The sequence below is a fragment of the Helianthus annuus genome, chromosome 13, assembly GCF_002127325.2.
Source record: "Helianthus annuus cultivar XRQ/B chromosome 13, HanXRQr2.0-SUNRISE, whole genome shotgun sequence".
NCBI lineage: Eukaryota > Viridiplantae > Streptophyta > Magnoliopsida > Asterales > Asteraceae > Helianthus > Helianthus annuus.
In genome coordinates this window covers 5,552,585-5,568,350 of record NC_035445.2, presented here as the reverse complement: position 1 = coordinate 5,568,350, position 15,766 = coordinate 5,552,585, and the positions used below count along the sequence as shown (strand labels likewise).

At 43.5% G+C, this 15,766-nt stretch overlaps 1 pseudogene; it reads right to left on the bottom strand.

Annotated features, from left to right (window-relative positions):
• The window catches only part of LOC110900429, a 39,208-nt pseudogene that overhangs the window by 934 nt on the left and 22,508 nt on the right, over nucleotides 1-15,766 (bottom strand).

The following is a 15,766-nucleotide window of genomic DNA, read 5'->3' as shown; positions in this document are numbered from 1 at the left end:
AAAACTCGAAAAAAAAAACATAAGATTTAATATCAGAAACTCGGACATCAATAACATTTAAAAAACTCGGAAAACAGTCCTTTCAACAGTCATAACTCGGACTTGGAAACAGAATTAAAACTGGGACATGGACACTTCAAACGGAACTGTTACACAGATTAAAAAAAAAAAAAACACGCGGACAAACAAATTTGATTCTCACATAACTCGGAACAAAGAGAAACTCGGAACTGTTTCTGACTATGTAACTCGGACAGTAACGTATTGGATTTCAAAAAAAAACTCGGACTATGTAATCTTAACTTTGAAACTCAGACAATATTTGAAACTCGGACAATATTAACTTTGAAACTCGGAGCATTGTAAACAAACTCAGACAAAAGAAACTCAGACACAATGAAACTCACACACAAAAGAAACTCAGAACCATTAAAATTCGGACAAAAGAATCAAAGAAACTCAGAACTGGCTAAACCTCAGACCTTCAAAAATTGAAAACTCTGAATATAAGAAACTCTGAATAACATATTTATAGTTCAAAAGTCAGAACTTCTTGTTTCTCAGTTTAAAACCTCGGACAATCAACACTTCTCAGAACTTCTTGTTTCTTAGTTTAAACCTCGGACACTCAAGACTTCGCTGTTTAAAACACGGAGTACAAAACTTGGACCACCATATATATGCGAAAACTCGGAACACTTTTTGTGACAACTCGAACTTTAGACTTGCTTTGATGTAACGTTGGTGCACGATATGTGATTTTATAAACCCGAATGATTAATTGATCTCATGATATATGTTATGTTATATGCATTATGTGTGTATGTATGTCGTATGTATGTGAACCGGCCACACAAAGCCCTTTGGGCCACTCCTTGTTCTCGGGTCCATTAGGTAACCGAGTGGGCTCGGCCCACTCCCCATTCGCAACACAAAACCGGAACAAGGGACTTGTTTTACCACTTTTGCAATTCACAAACACACACACACAAACCCTAGAAGCTTTGCTCTCTCTCTCTCTCGGCTTGTTGAGGAACCGACGGCACAAGGCCATCCGACCACCCTCTTGTTCGGATCACATCTCGTTACTTGTAATCGGTTAGTATATTATCTATGATTATGTGTTTTATGCTTAGGTGATGCCATGATAAATCGGATTGTATGATTTAGTATTCGGTTGGTATGAGTTATTTGATTGTGCTCTTGTTAATCGATTTCTGTGAATGATGATCATGTTTTCATACGAAATAGGTTGCATGGGTGATTTGTTAATTGGTCCGAATTGATGGTTGTAATCGACTGAGATGATTCTGTTTGTGCATGCGAATTAGGGTGCATGCTAGGATGGTGTTATGATTAGGATTCGGTTTAGTGTTGGTTGATAATCCGATTATTGATTTGATACGGTTATGAATTTGCTAAATGATGAAGGTTTGAAGACATTATGAATATGATTGAATGTTGTACAATCCTTGTTTGATCTGATTTCCGAAACTGCCTAAGTGTTTGCTGAAATCACGGAGTTTAATTGACTAGAATTATGGAAACCAGTTACACAGCCGGTTGCGACTCAGATTTGCGAGTCGAAACCTCCCCCGTCTCGACTCGAAACCACAAACAGCACCAGCCGAAACCACGGTTGCGAGTCCCGTTGCGACTCGAACCAGACCATGATGAACCGAGATCTCCATTGCGACTCGCAACCAGCTGTTGCGACTCGTAACCTCCGGTTGCGACTCGAGATCTCCGTTGCGACTCGAGACCACCCTTTACACGCACACTGTTGGGCCTTCACTGTCACGGGTCCAATCTATTGAGCCCAACGATTTGAATTGTGGACTGTTTATTGATGGACTTGTATGTGTTTGCTATTTGGGCCGATTGAGAATCTGGACTGTTTTGTTATTGGGCTGCTTATGTCTTTGGGCCGGGTATGATTGGACTTAGAACGATTGGATCCTCACATGCTATGTCTTATCTGTTTACGTGCGTACATGTTTGCCATGACTATACGTGATTACTATATACGTGCTATATACGAACCTGACTCGTATAATAACCATGATAGGACGTGAGTGATCATTTATTTGCTACTTGTACTTTCTGTGTATCTGCCGAGCAAACCAAGGTGAGTTCACACAGCCAAGGCATGGGATTCCCGGGTCGGGAATGGGGTTGGATATGATGGATATGGAATGATTACTCGTACTTACGCATATACCAGACTATAGACCATCGTCCTCAGGTTAGTCAGGACACGTTACGTAAAGCCTACGTAACCCAGTACAATTGCCATATGTCTCCCGGGTCGGGAGGACACGTTACGTAAAGCCTACGTAACCCGATACCATCTACTGGCTTCCAGGTCGGAAGGCCACGCTGCGTAAAGCCTACGTAGCCCCCACGCGTACCACTGTCCTCGGGGAAGGGCACGTCACGTAAAGCCTACGTGACCCTGTACGTTTTCCTGTTCTCGGTAAAGAAGAACACATGGTCGGAAGTTAGTCTAGTAAGTACCGTTAATGAGAAGCCCTCATTAACCAGGATGAACATGGGAAGCCCCCACCTTTATTACACACTAGTATGGGAAGCCCCCACTAGCTATACTTATGCATTACACTATGAACTTACTTTCTGTGAACTCGCTCAACTAGTTTGTTGATTATTTGCTGCATGCCTTGCAGGACCTTAGGTATACTTGGAGCTTGCACAGGGAAGAGCAGGTCGTTGTGGGCAGATGGATCGTTAATGATGTTGAACTCATAACTCGTATAACTATTTGGATTTACTTTACGATGCTTCCGCTACTTAAAACAGTGTTTGGTTTTTGAAACATCAATCATGTCATGGTGACTTATATTAACTACTTCTATTATTAATTGCTATGGTTTGATATGATTGATGGCTTGATCCTGGTCAGTCACGCTCCCAAGCGGTGGTACTCCGCGGGTGGATTTTGGGGGTGTGACAGATTGGTATCAGAGCCATTGGTTATAGAGAACTTGGTTTTAATATGGGAAAACGTTTTTATTAAAACCGGACTATAACCAGAACAGTGCTCTCAACGATCCACAACGACGCTTCGCTCCACGTGCAAGACTCGACACACTAGGTAATAAGGTTATGTTTATTGCCTGTTTGCTAGAACTGCTTAGAACTTTGCTCGCATTACGCATAGATACACATACTTTGATTACATGAGAACACCTATATGCCTACGCTTTTCTGTCATCGCCCTACTTGCGAACCATTCTTACGTATGCTACCTGTTACTATGAAGATCATGTCTGGACGAATCAACATGACACAAGCCCAGCTAGAGGCTCTCGTTCAAGCTCAAGTTGCTGCGGCAGTTGCAGCAGCTCAAGCAGGTAGTATATCCTGCAGTATAGGCACACACTAGGATCTTTAGATCCTACATTAACTCTCGTATTTAACTTCGTCCTATTCGTACACAATAGGTCAACACGCGCAGCAGCCTGTCTGCACGTTCAAGAACTTCATGGACTGTCGTCCAAACTCTTTCAGCGGCACAAAGGGGGCAGTGGGACTCCTCCATTGGTTTGAAAAGTTAGAATCGGTATTCGAAATGTGCGAGTGCCCTGAGGCTCGCAAGGTCAAGTTTGCTACTGGCACTTTGGAAGGAATAGCATTGACTTGGTGGAACGCCCAAGTTCAAATCTTAGGGTTGGCAGCTGCTAACGCCACCCCATGGAACGATTTTAAGGAACTCATCAAGCGTGAGTATTGCACGCGGGAAGATATTCACAAGCTGGAAGACGAGCTGTATAACTTGAAAATGGCTGGATCGGAAATCGAGGCGTATACTAAACGGTCTAATGAGCTGGCCGTTCTGTGTCCAACTATGGTGGACCCTCCATACAAGCGCATTGAGTTGTATCTCAAGGGATTGGCGCCAGAAATTCAGAGCCACGTGACGTCGGCTAACCTCGAAAACATCCAGGAAATCCAGCGCCTTGCTCACCGTATCACCGATCAGGCAGTGGATCAGAATAGACTGCCCAAGCGTGTTAATGCTACTGCTAACGTCACCACCTCAGTTACTCCTGCTACGTCTGGTGACAGTAAAAGAAAATGGGATGGAGACTCTAGTAAAAATTCAGCATCGGTTCAGCCACAATCTCAGCAGCAGAAGATTGACCACTATCAGAGTCCCAGTCAGCAATCCTCTAGTGGTCACAGACAGAGGAGATATCAGGGTAGTCAACCTAGGTGCCACAACTGCAACAGGCATCACCACGGCCCGTGTAACAAGGGTCGCTGTCAACGGTGCCTCAAAATGGGTCACGAGGCCAAAGACTGCAGGAGCCCTCGTCCTGCGAATCAGAATCAGCAGCCTCAGCAACCAGCTCCACAGAACCAGCAGCAGCAGCAGCCACAGCGTGGAAACCGGGGATGTTTCCAGTGTGGGGCTGAAGGTCATTTCAAACGCGATTGTCCTCAAGTGAACCAGAATCGCAACAACAATAACAACCAGGGCAACGGCAACAACAACGGTGGAAACAACAACAACGGCAATGAAGCTCGTGGTCGCGCTTTTGTGCTAGGTCGAGGCGACGCAGTGAACGATCCCAACGTTGTCATGGGTAAGTTTCTCCTTGACAATATTTACGTTACTGTTTTATTTGATTCGGGTGCGGATACAAGCTATATGTCTGTGAAAATGTGTCAACTGCTAAAACGTGCACCAACACTTTTACCTACCAAACATGTAGTAGAGTTAGCTAACGGTAAAAGTCTAGAAGCCACGCACGTAGTTCAGGGTTGTAATCTCATCCTAGCTGGCCAAGCTTTCACTATCGACCTCATTCCCATAGTTTTGGGTAGCTTCGACGTCGTGATTGGGATGGATTGGCTTTCCCAACACCAGGCAGAAATCTTATGCAGCGAAAAGGTTATTCGCATTCCACGTTCTGGCCAGGAACCTCTAGAAGTTCAAGGCGACAAGAGTGGTGCTGTGGTTGGCATCATCTCTTTCTTGAAGGCTCAGAAATGTTTACGAAAGGGGCACACTGCCATTCTGGCTCTCGTTACAGACGCATCAGCAAAGGAAAAGAAATTGGAGGATATTCCAATTGTACGTGATTACCCTCAGGTGTTTCCTGAAGACTTACCTGGCTTACCGCCTCATCGTCAGGTCGAATTTCAGATCGAGCTCGCTCCAGGAGCAGCACCCATAGCTCGCGCACCATATCGTCTAGCTCCATCGGAATTGGAGGAACTGTCAAAGCAACTGCAGGAACTCTTGGAAAAGGGTTTCATACGACCAAGCTCTTCGCCTTGGGGAGCTCCAGTGCTTTTCGTGAAGAAGAAAGACGGTACGTTCAGGATGTGCATCGACTACCGTGAACTCAACAAGGTGACGGTGAAGAACCGTTATCCTCTTCCGCGCATCGACGACTTATTCGACCAGTTGCAAGGGTCGTGCTACTGTTCGAAGATAGATTTAAGGTCTGGGTACCATCAGCTGAGAGTCCGGGATGAGGACGTCTCCAAGACAGCTTTCAGAACTCGTTACGGTCACTACGAGTTTCTCGTCATGCCATTCGGGTTAACGAACGCGCCTGCTGTATTTATGGATCTTATGAACAGGGTGTGCAAACCCTATCTCGACAAGTTCGTCATTGTCTTCATCGACGATATTCTGATTTACTCCAAGAGTCAGGAGGAACACGAGCAACATCTTCGTCTGATTTTGGAACTCCTTCGGAAGGAGCAGTTGTACGCCAAGTTTTCTAAATGCGACTTCTGGCTTCGTGAAGTCCACTTCTTAGGCCATGTAGTGAACAAGGATGGGATCCATGTCGATCCATCCAAGGTAGATTCGATCAGGAACTGGCCTGCACCGCGTACACCAACAGAAATACGCCAATTCTTGGGTCTGGCAGGTTACTACAGACGGTTTATTAGAGACTTTTCGAAGATTGCTCAGCCGCTTACGTTACTGACACAGAAAGGTGTTACCTATCGCTGGGGAGAGCCCCAGGAGACTGCTTTTCAGCACTTAAAGGATAGGCTTTGCAGCGCACCTATTCTTTCACTGCCAGAGGGCACAGAAGATTTCGTAGTATATTGTGATGCATCCATTCGGGGACTGGGATGTGTATTAATGCAACGCGACAAGGTTATCGCTTACGCCTCTCGTCAACTCAAGGTTCACGAACGGAACTACACGACGCACGATTTAGAGCTGGGAGCTGTTGTTTTTGCGCTTAAGATATGGCGACACTACCTGTACGGTACCAGGTGCACGATTTACACCGATCACAGGAGTCTCGAGCATATTCTTAAGCAGAAGGATTTGAATATGCGTCAACGACGATGGGTCGAGTTACTTAACGACTACGAATGCGCTATCAAGTATCATCCAGGCAAAGCCAATGTTGTGGCTGATGCCCTCAGTCGAAAGGACACTTTACCACGGCGCGTACGAGCGCTACAGCTAACGATTCAGTCTAGCCTTCCTGCACAGATACGAAATGCTCAGGTAGAAGCATTGAAGCCCGAAAACGTCAAGGCAGAAGCCTTACGCGGCTCACGACAGCAGATGGAACAGAAGGCAGACGGTGCTTATTATGTAACGGGCCGGATTTGGGTCCCACTTTATGGCGGTCTACGCGAACTTGTAATGGACGAAGCTCACAAGTCTCGCTACTCGGTACATCCAGGGTCGGATAAAATGTACCACGACATCAGCACTACATATTGGTGGCCAAGTATGAAGGCCCATATCGCTACGTACGTTGGAAAGTGCTTGACTTGTGCGAGAGTCAAGGTTGAATATCAGAAACCAGCTGGCCTACTTCAGCAGCCTAAGATACCTCAATGGAAATGGGAAGAAATTTCCATGGATTTCGTTACAGGCCTACCTAGATCCCAGCGTGGGAACGATACAATCTGGGTCATAGTGGATCGACTCACCAAGTCTGCACACTTCCTGCCGATTAAGGAAACGGATAAGTTCTCCACTCTTGCAGACGTATACCTCAAAGAAGTTGTCTCGAGGCACGGGGTGCCCACATCTATCATTTCGGATCGCGACGCACGATTCACGTCAGAGCTTTGGCAAGCGATGCACAAATCTTTCGGCTCACGGCTAGACATGAGCACAGCATACCACCCTCAGACGGATGGGCAGTCTGAGCGAACGATCCAAACTCTAGAAGACATGCTTCGGGCATGCGTTATCGATTTCGGCAACGGCTGGGAAAAGCACCTCCCTTTGGTGGAGTTCTCGTATAATAATAGTTATCACACCAGCATACAAGCCGCTCCATTCGAGGCATTGTACGGGCGTAAATGCCGGTCACCCCTCTGCTGGGCAGAGGTGGGGGATAGTCAGATCACGGGTCCAGAGATTGTAGTGGACGCCACAGAAAAGATTGCACAGATACGACAACGCATGGCGGCAGCACGCGACCGTCAGAAAGCCTACGCGGACAAGCGTAGAAAGCCATTGGAATTTGAGGTCGGGGACCGGGTTTTATTGAAAGTTTCACCCTGCAAGGGTGTGGTACGTTTTGGCAAACGGGGCAAACTGAATCCGCGGTATGTCGGACCATTCGAAATCATAGAAAAGATTGGCAAGGTAGCCTACAAGTTGAACTTACCAGCTGAACTCGGGGCAGTTCACAATGTCTTTCATGTATCGAACCTAAAGAAGTGCCTATCTGATGAAAATCTCATCATTCCTTTTAAGGAACTTACTATCGACGAGCGGTTGCAGTTCGTTGAGGAACCAGTCGAAATCACGGACCGGGATGTGAAGGTCCTCAAACACAAGAGAATCCCTCTTGTCCGAGTTCGTTGGAACTCCAAACGTGGCCCAGAGTACACCTGGGAACGCGAAGACAGGATGACAGAAAAGTACCCCCAGTTATTCGGGAACCAGGCAACCACTACTGAGGCTGAAGCTACTACTTCGGAATTTCGGGACGAAATTCCAGATCAACGGGGGGAGGATGTGACACCCCAGGAAAATCAGTGAACAATACAGTTTACCTAGCTTCCTCAGTGAGTGCATACCAAATTTCGGGACGAAATTTCCAATTAGTTGGGGATAATGTGACAACTCGAACTTTAGACTTGCTTTGATGTAACGTTTGTGCACGATATGTGATTTTATAAACCCGAATGATTAATTGATCTCATGATATATGTTATGTTATATGCATTATGTGTGTATGTATGTCGTATGTATGTGAACCGGCCACACAAAGCCCTTTGGGCCACTCCTTGTTCTCGGGTCCATTAGGTAACCGAGTGGGCTCGGCCCACTCCCCATTCGCAACACAAAACCGGAACAAGGGACTTGTTTTACCACTTTTGCAATTCACAAACACACACACACAAACCCTAGAAGCTTTGCTCTCTCTCTCTCTCGGCTTGTTGAGGAACCGACGGCACAAGGCCATCCGACCACCCTCTTGTTCGGATCACATCTCGTTACTTGTAATCGGTTAGTATATTATCTATGATTATGTGTTTTATGCTTAGGTGATGCCATGATAAATCGGATTGTATGATTTAGTATTCGGTTGGTATGAGTTATTTGATTGTGCTCTTGTTAATCGATTTCTGTGAATGATGATCATGTTTTCATACGAAATAGGTTGCATGGGTGATTTGTTAATTGGTCCGAATTGATGGTTGTAATCGACTGAGATGATTCTGTTTGTGCATGCGAATTAGGGTGCATGCTAGGATGGTGTTATGATTAGGATTCGGTTTAGTGTTGGTTGATAATCCGATTATTGATTTGATACGGTTATGAATTTGCTAAATGATGAAGGTTTGAAGACATTATGAATATGATTGAATGTTGTACAATCCTTGTTTGATCTGATTTCCGAAACTGCCTAAGTGTTTGCTGAAATCACGGAGTTTAATTGACTAGAATTATGGAAACCAGTTACACAGCCGGTTGCGACTCAGATTTGCGAGTCGAAACCTCCCCCGTCTCGACTCGAAACCACAAACAGCACCAGCCGAAACCACGGTTGCGAGTCCCGTTGCGACTCGAACCAGACCATGATGAACCGAGATCTCCATTGCGACTCGCAACCAGCTGTTGCGACTCGTAACCTCCGGTTGCGACTCGAGATCTCCGTTGCGACTCGAGACCACCCTTTACACGCACACTGTTGGGCCTTCACTGTCACGGGTCCAATCTATTGAGCCCAACGATTTGAATTGTGGACTGTTTATTGATGGACTTGTATGTGTTTGCTATTTGGGCCGATTGAGAATCTGGACTGTTTTGTTATTGGGCTGCTTATGTCTTTGGGCCGGGTATGATTGGACTTAGAACGATTGGATCCTCACATGCTATGTCTTATCTGTTTACGTGCGTACATGTTTGCCATGACTATACGTGATTACTATATACGTGCTATATACGAACCTGACTCGTATAATAACCATGATAGGACGTGAGTGATCATTTATTTGCTACTTGTACTTTCTGTGTATCTGCCGAGCAAACCAAGGTGAGTTCACACAGCCAAGGCATGGGATTCCCGGGTCGGGAATGGGGTTGGATATGATGGATATGGAATGATTACTCGTACTTACGCATATACCAGACTATAGACCATCGTCCTCAGGTTAGTCAGGACACGTTACGTAAAGCCTACGTAACCCAGTACAATTGCCATATGTCTCCCGGGTCGGGAGGACACGTTACGTAAAGCCTACGTAACCCGATACCATCTACTGGCTTCCAGGTCGGAAGGCCACGCTGCGTAAAGCCTACGTAGCCCCCACGCGTACCACTGTCCTCGGGGAAGGGCACGTCACGTAAAGCCTACGTGACCCTGTACGTTTTCCTGTTCTCGGTAAAGAAGAACACATGGTCGGAAGTTAGTCTAGTAAGTACCGTTAATGAGAAGCCCTCATTAACCAGGATGAACATGGGAAGCCCCCACCTTTATTACACACTAGTATGGGAAGCCCCCACTAGCTATACTTATGCATTACACTATGAACTTACTTTCTGTGAACTCGCTCAACTAGTTTGTTGATTATTTGCTGCATGCCTTGCAGGACCTTAGGTATACTTGGAGCTTGCACAGGGAAGAGCAGGTCGTTGTGGGCAGATGGATCGTTAATGATGTTGAACTCATAACTCGTATAACTATTTGGATTTACTTTACGATGCTTCCGCTACTTAAAACAGTGTTTGGTTTTTGAAACATCAATCATGTCATGGTGACTTATATTAACTACTTCTATTATTAATTGCTATGGTTTGATATGATTGATGGCTTGATCCTGGTCAGTCACGCTCCCAAGCGGTGGTACTCCGCGGGTGGATTTTGGGGGTGTGACACTTTTGCTCTTTCAACCTTGGAGTAATTAAAACTCAGAGTTTAATTCTTTCAACCTCGGACTGCTGAATGTTGAATGATTGAAACTCGGAGCACTTTTGATCTTCATCATCGGACTTGACTGTTGAATAAATTAAAACTCGGAAAATGTTCACATATGTAAAGACTTTTGCTGTAAAAGGTCAAAACTCGGAGCATCCTTCAACCAGTTCAAGAACCTCGGACATAGAAATTTGGGGTTTAAAAATCAACCTCGGAGCAAACAGATTGCATCCTCACACAACCCGGACAACAAAGAGGTTAAGAAAAACTCGGAATATACACTTGTGCTATAAAAACTCGGAACAAAACACGATGAACTGTATGTTTAAAACTCGGAGACATGTACAAAACACCAAGTCTCGGAGCCTGACAAAACTCAGACATCAAAACTCGGAACCGTTGGATGTAAAACATCGGAACTTTATAAACTCTCAAACTCGGAATATTTAGATTTCGTGTAAAACCCGGAATACAGAGAGGCAGGCGAAACTCGGAATATGAATACTCGGACAGGAGAAAAATATAAAACTCGGACATGGTGAAGATCAGAAACAAGTTTCCGGACTTTCTCCCTAGTGTGACTTCACACTAATTCACCAAAACCCCGGAAACAACAAACACAGAGTTTTAAAAACTCAGACAAGTTTAACACTAAGAAAAAACTCGGACAGAACAATTTTTGGATCAAACCTCACATCTGCAATAACTTGGAGAACAAAATAACCACGAACAGCTCCATTTTCTTCAACTTTTCTGCAAAATCTTCAAGTCTTCAAGATGTTTGGCGGAAACAAACATCAAATCAAGAGCAATGGTGATTCAGAAGGCGGTTAGACCATTCTGAATCGGTAACCATGCTCTGATACCACTGTGAAAGCACCGGATCGATGACGAACATCAAACATCGCACTTGATTCAAGACATGAAGAACAAAATATGAAGAACAAGATAGAAATATGTAGAAGATGAATCTCTTTATTGATGAATCAGTCATCACAAATTACACAAACAAAAGGAGTATACATCATCTACAAGCTGGTTTAGATCACAAAGATCTAAACCCTAGCTTTCTCTCACTAACACATAGTCTCTCTCTCTAGAACTCACACCAGGAGGATGAACGAGTGGGAGAGGTGCACCAAGCTACAAGAGTTGCCCTAATCTACACAATACACACATATATATAGGCTAGGGACTAAACCTCGGACAAACCAATTCTACACCAAAACTCAGACAAAAGTTCTCCTAAAACTTGGACAAGTTGTCCCTAGGATAAACTTGGGACTAACTTTCAGGACATGTACACTAAAGACCCTAACAATTGGAAGGCATGCACTTTTCACCCAAAGTGCATTAACAGCTCCCCCTTGATCAATGCATGGTCTTCATGTGGTCTTGAATTCTTCGTTATGGTTGACTTTAACTTGGACTTCTGCTTTGGTTGACCAGAACTGATAAGCGACAGTTACCCGGCAGGAACTGCACTTACAAATACCAACAGAACATGAGAGAATATGAACATTTCCTTCGTTTATGTTCAGAATGTCAGATAATTTGTTTGTTTTGATTAATACCTCTAATTTTATAATAGTGAACTAATTACTTTGATCACCGTATGGAAGTTGTTTAAAGTTAAGATTTTAGAACAATTTTCATAATATGGATGTTTTGTAATTCTAAATTGTAGGTCCCTCTCGGAGGATGACGAACCTAAACCTTGTTATACAAACCCACTAGCGAGTGCGGAATCCAAGCTAGCAAGCAAACCGAGATGAAACAAGTATAAACACAAACACACAAAGGTTCACCGATTAACACCACTTGTATTAATACGAATGAAGGTTCCGGTTACAAGCACAATGTTTACAAATCAGTTTTGCAAACTCTCAAGGTGTGTGTGTGTTTCGGACAGAATGCTCTCAACTTTCTATCTCTCTATGTGTGCATCTATTATCAAGTCTGTCTTCTAACACACACTGCATGGGTATATATATACCCAGCACAGATTGTCTTGTCCGAAGGATTCGATAGATGGTCGAAGGATCATCTATCGACTACAAAGTCTTCGAAGGATCTGCATTAACCTCGAAGGATGATCTATCGAATCATCCATCGAAGGTTCATCTTTCGAGTTCATCGAAGGATCAACATTATCCTTCGATGAGCATCCTTCGAGCCAGACAAAAGACAACCATATTTCTAACTGTTTGGCCAAGTCAAACTAGGAGGACAGTTGACTTGGTCAAACTTACATGACTAACAAGGACATCGTTTATAACGTGACCGAATACAGACAAAGTACAGACACAAGTGCACCAACAAACTCCCCCTTGGCTGTAGCTTTGTCTCGATCTTCGATGTTTGCAGATTTGTCTTGACCTTGATCATCCTTGATCTTCATGTCTTCAAGACTCTGATGTCCTTTCAAGTCTTCAATGTCGGAGGATCTTCAAAGTCTTCACGTCTTGAAAGTAGAGAGTGTATCAACAAACTACCCGTATCATGTAGGAAGTGTGTTGACAAACTCCCCCTTAACATAAGCTCCCCCTTGAGTTATGCTCGTGAAACACTTTAATCTTTATGAAGTGAGATCCTTGTGGTGTTGATGATGGCCAGCGGCAACTCGATCATCTTCATCTTTTGAGCGCCTTCACGTCGTGTCTTCATTCCAAAGCTTTGTCATCGACCGTGTTCTCCTAGCCTTTAGAATCTGCACATGCAAGAAATCTAAACGCGTAATGAGAACAACTGCTTGGAATAGTTAGTATAAACAAATGACACACGAATGACCATGTCACTATCAAACACCGTCCGACAGTTTGAAAGTTTAATAAATTTCTCAATTTTAGATTTAACTTTCAAAACTTGCAAATTTCGACCGTTTATGAAGATTTAGTCAATTCGGTTTTCGTTCAGGTTTCAGGTAACGAAGACTCAAGCTCCAACATCGTACGATCGAAAATAAAGCAGAAATAAAATCTTTTTGGCTTTTACAAAGTTTATATTAAAGCTCACCTAAAATCTTTTTGGTATTTTTGAAATTAAAAGACAACAATTTTAATATCCTTTGAGTGTTATCAAACGACATCACCGCTAATGTCGTGCTGATATGCACCAAACGACGAAACTGTTTAAAATAAGACAATAAAAGTTAAGCAGTAAATATATACAGACATTCTTTTTGCGAGTTTCGAGGGTAAGAGAATCATATCAGTGTACGGTCATGCCAAAACACTCTTGTTGTTCAGTTAGTTAACATTAAGATAAGCATCCTGTAACAATTATCGGTATTGTTGTCCACTTAAGCTCAACTTATCAGATGTAATCATGGCGAGGGGATACGTTAAGGTATGATTTATACTTACCGACCAGTGTTCATCCACATCACGACACATTCCCGTATCAAGGTATGCACGAGAATTCATCTTACCGGTGAGTATACTGATTATCATCTGTTTGACCGTATAAGATGTGAGATACTCACTTATTTTGATTTGAAAACAAGCCCTATGTGATATAATCACTTATTGATGAGGAACTTGATTTTCATATGCATGAGGGCATAGGAGCAAGTCCGTGAACAGGTCAGTACTTCCGTACAGCAGAGAGACGAACTTGACTCCCGGATAAATGTGATATTTTATCACTTATTTGATATGGACATGTGATTGTTTATCACTTATTGAGGTCGAATGCAGTATGTAATATGTACACGTATGTATAGTATCATGGAAGATCTAGACTTGTGTCCCCGTAATTTTTTGGTAAAAGATACAACCATGATACCCAGATGATAAGCAGCATAAAGACCGAATATCTCAGAACCTCGGCAATCTATCAAACGAAATTTCGGTACTAAGACCATATGCCAATGAATGGTTCCCACCTGGTCTTCAGTCGATTAAAGTTTATATCACCCTGCACACTTTAAAATGATTGTGAGCCTACCGATACATCTTATATAGAGTTGCTTATCGTTTTTCATTTTAGGTTTAAAGAGGTTTGGATAGACCACCGATGTACTATCATTTTCTCTTTTGCTAGCCAGGAAACTCATTTTTGTTTTTCTATTGTTTTTTGTGTTTTTGAAATTTTTTTGATGTTTTTGGATTTTCCGATTTTTGGATTTACTCCCCCTAAAATCAACAAACTAAGACAAATTTAAAACACAAAGGGTATTTACAAAAATGATTTTCCGATGTTGGTTTACTCTTGCTTGACCTTAATGCCGTTTACCAGTAATAAAAAGTCAAATCTTGATTTGTCAAATGCTTTGGTAAAAAGGTCGGCACGTTGGTCATCGGTGTGGACCTTAACAACATCGATTAGCCTTTTCTCAAAGCATTCACGTATGAAGTGATATTTGATTTCGATGTGTTTGGTCTTTGAGTGCTGCACAGGATTTCTAGTGATCTGTAATGCAGCAGAATTATCAACGTAAATAGGAGTAGTTAGGAATTCAAAACCGTAGTCCCGCAATTGTTGTTGGATCCACAGAACTTGGGAGCAACAACTTGAGGCAGCAATGTATTCAGCCTCGCATGTGGAAGTAGCCACACAAGTCTGCTTCTTGCACTGCCATGTGACTAGGCGATTTCCTAAAAACTGACATCCAGCCGTTGTGGATTTGCCGTCGATTTTGCATCCGCCATGATCAGAATCACTGAATGCGACTAAGTCAAAGTTATTATCCCTAGGGTACCATAGACCGGTGTCAGGGTAACCCTTCAAATAACAAAAAATCCTTTTTACAGCTGCAAGATGTGAGGCCTTCGGGTTGACTTGATATCTGGCAAGCAGGCACGTTGGGTACATTATGTCTGGTCTTGATGCTGTGAGGTACATAAGAGATCCGATCATTGCGCGATAGTACGAGGGGCTAACAGCTTCACCCTTCAAGTCTGGAGTAATTCCGTGATTTTGTGGTAGTGGGGTACCAATGGGCGTTGCATCAGACATCTGGAACCGGCTCAAGATGTCACCAACATATTTAGTCTGATGGATGAATATCCCAGACTCAGTTTGTTGCACTTGTAGGCCCAAGAAGAAGGTCATCTCCCCCATAGCACTCATCTCGAATTTATCCTGCATAATGCGCTCGAAATTCCTACACAAAACATCATTAGTAGAACCAAAAATAATGTCATCAACATATACCTGTACCAGAAGAAGATCTCCATCTTGTTCTTTGATGAAGAGAGTACAATCGATAAGACCTCTTCGAAAACCGTTCTCCAGCAGATATGTAGATAAGGTTGCATACCAAGCTCGCGGTGCTTGATGAAGACCATAGAGAGCTTTGTTGAGCAACCAAACCCGATCGGGATGAACAGGATCTTCAAAACCTGGAGGCTGTTCGACATATACCTCTTCTT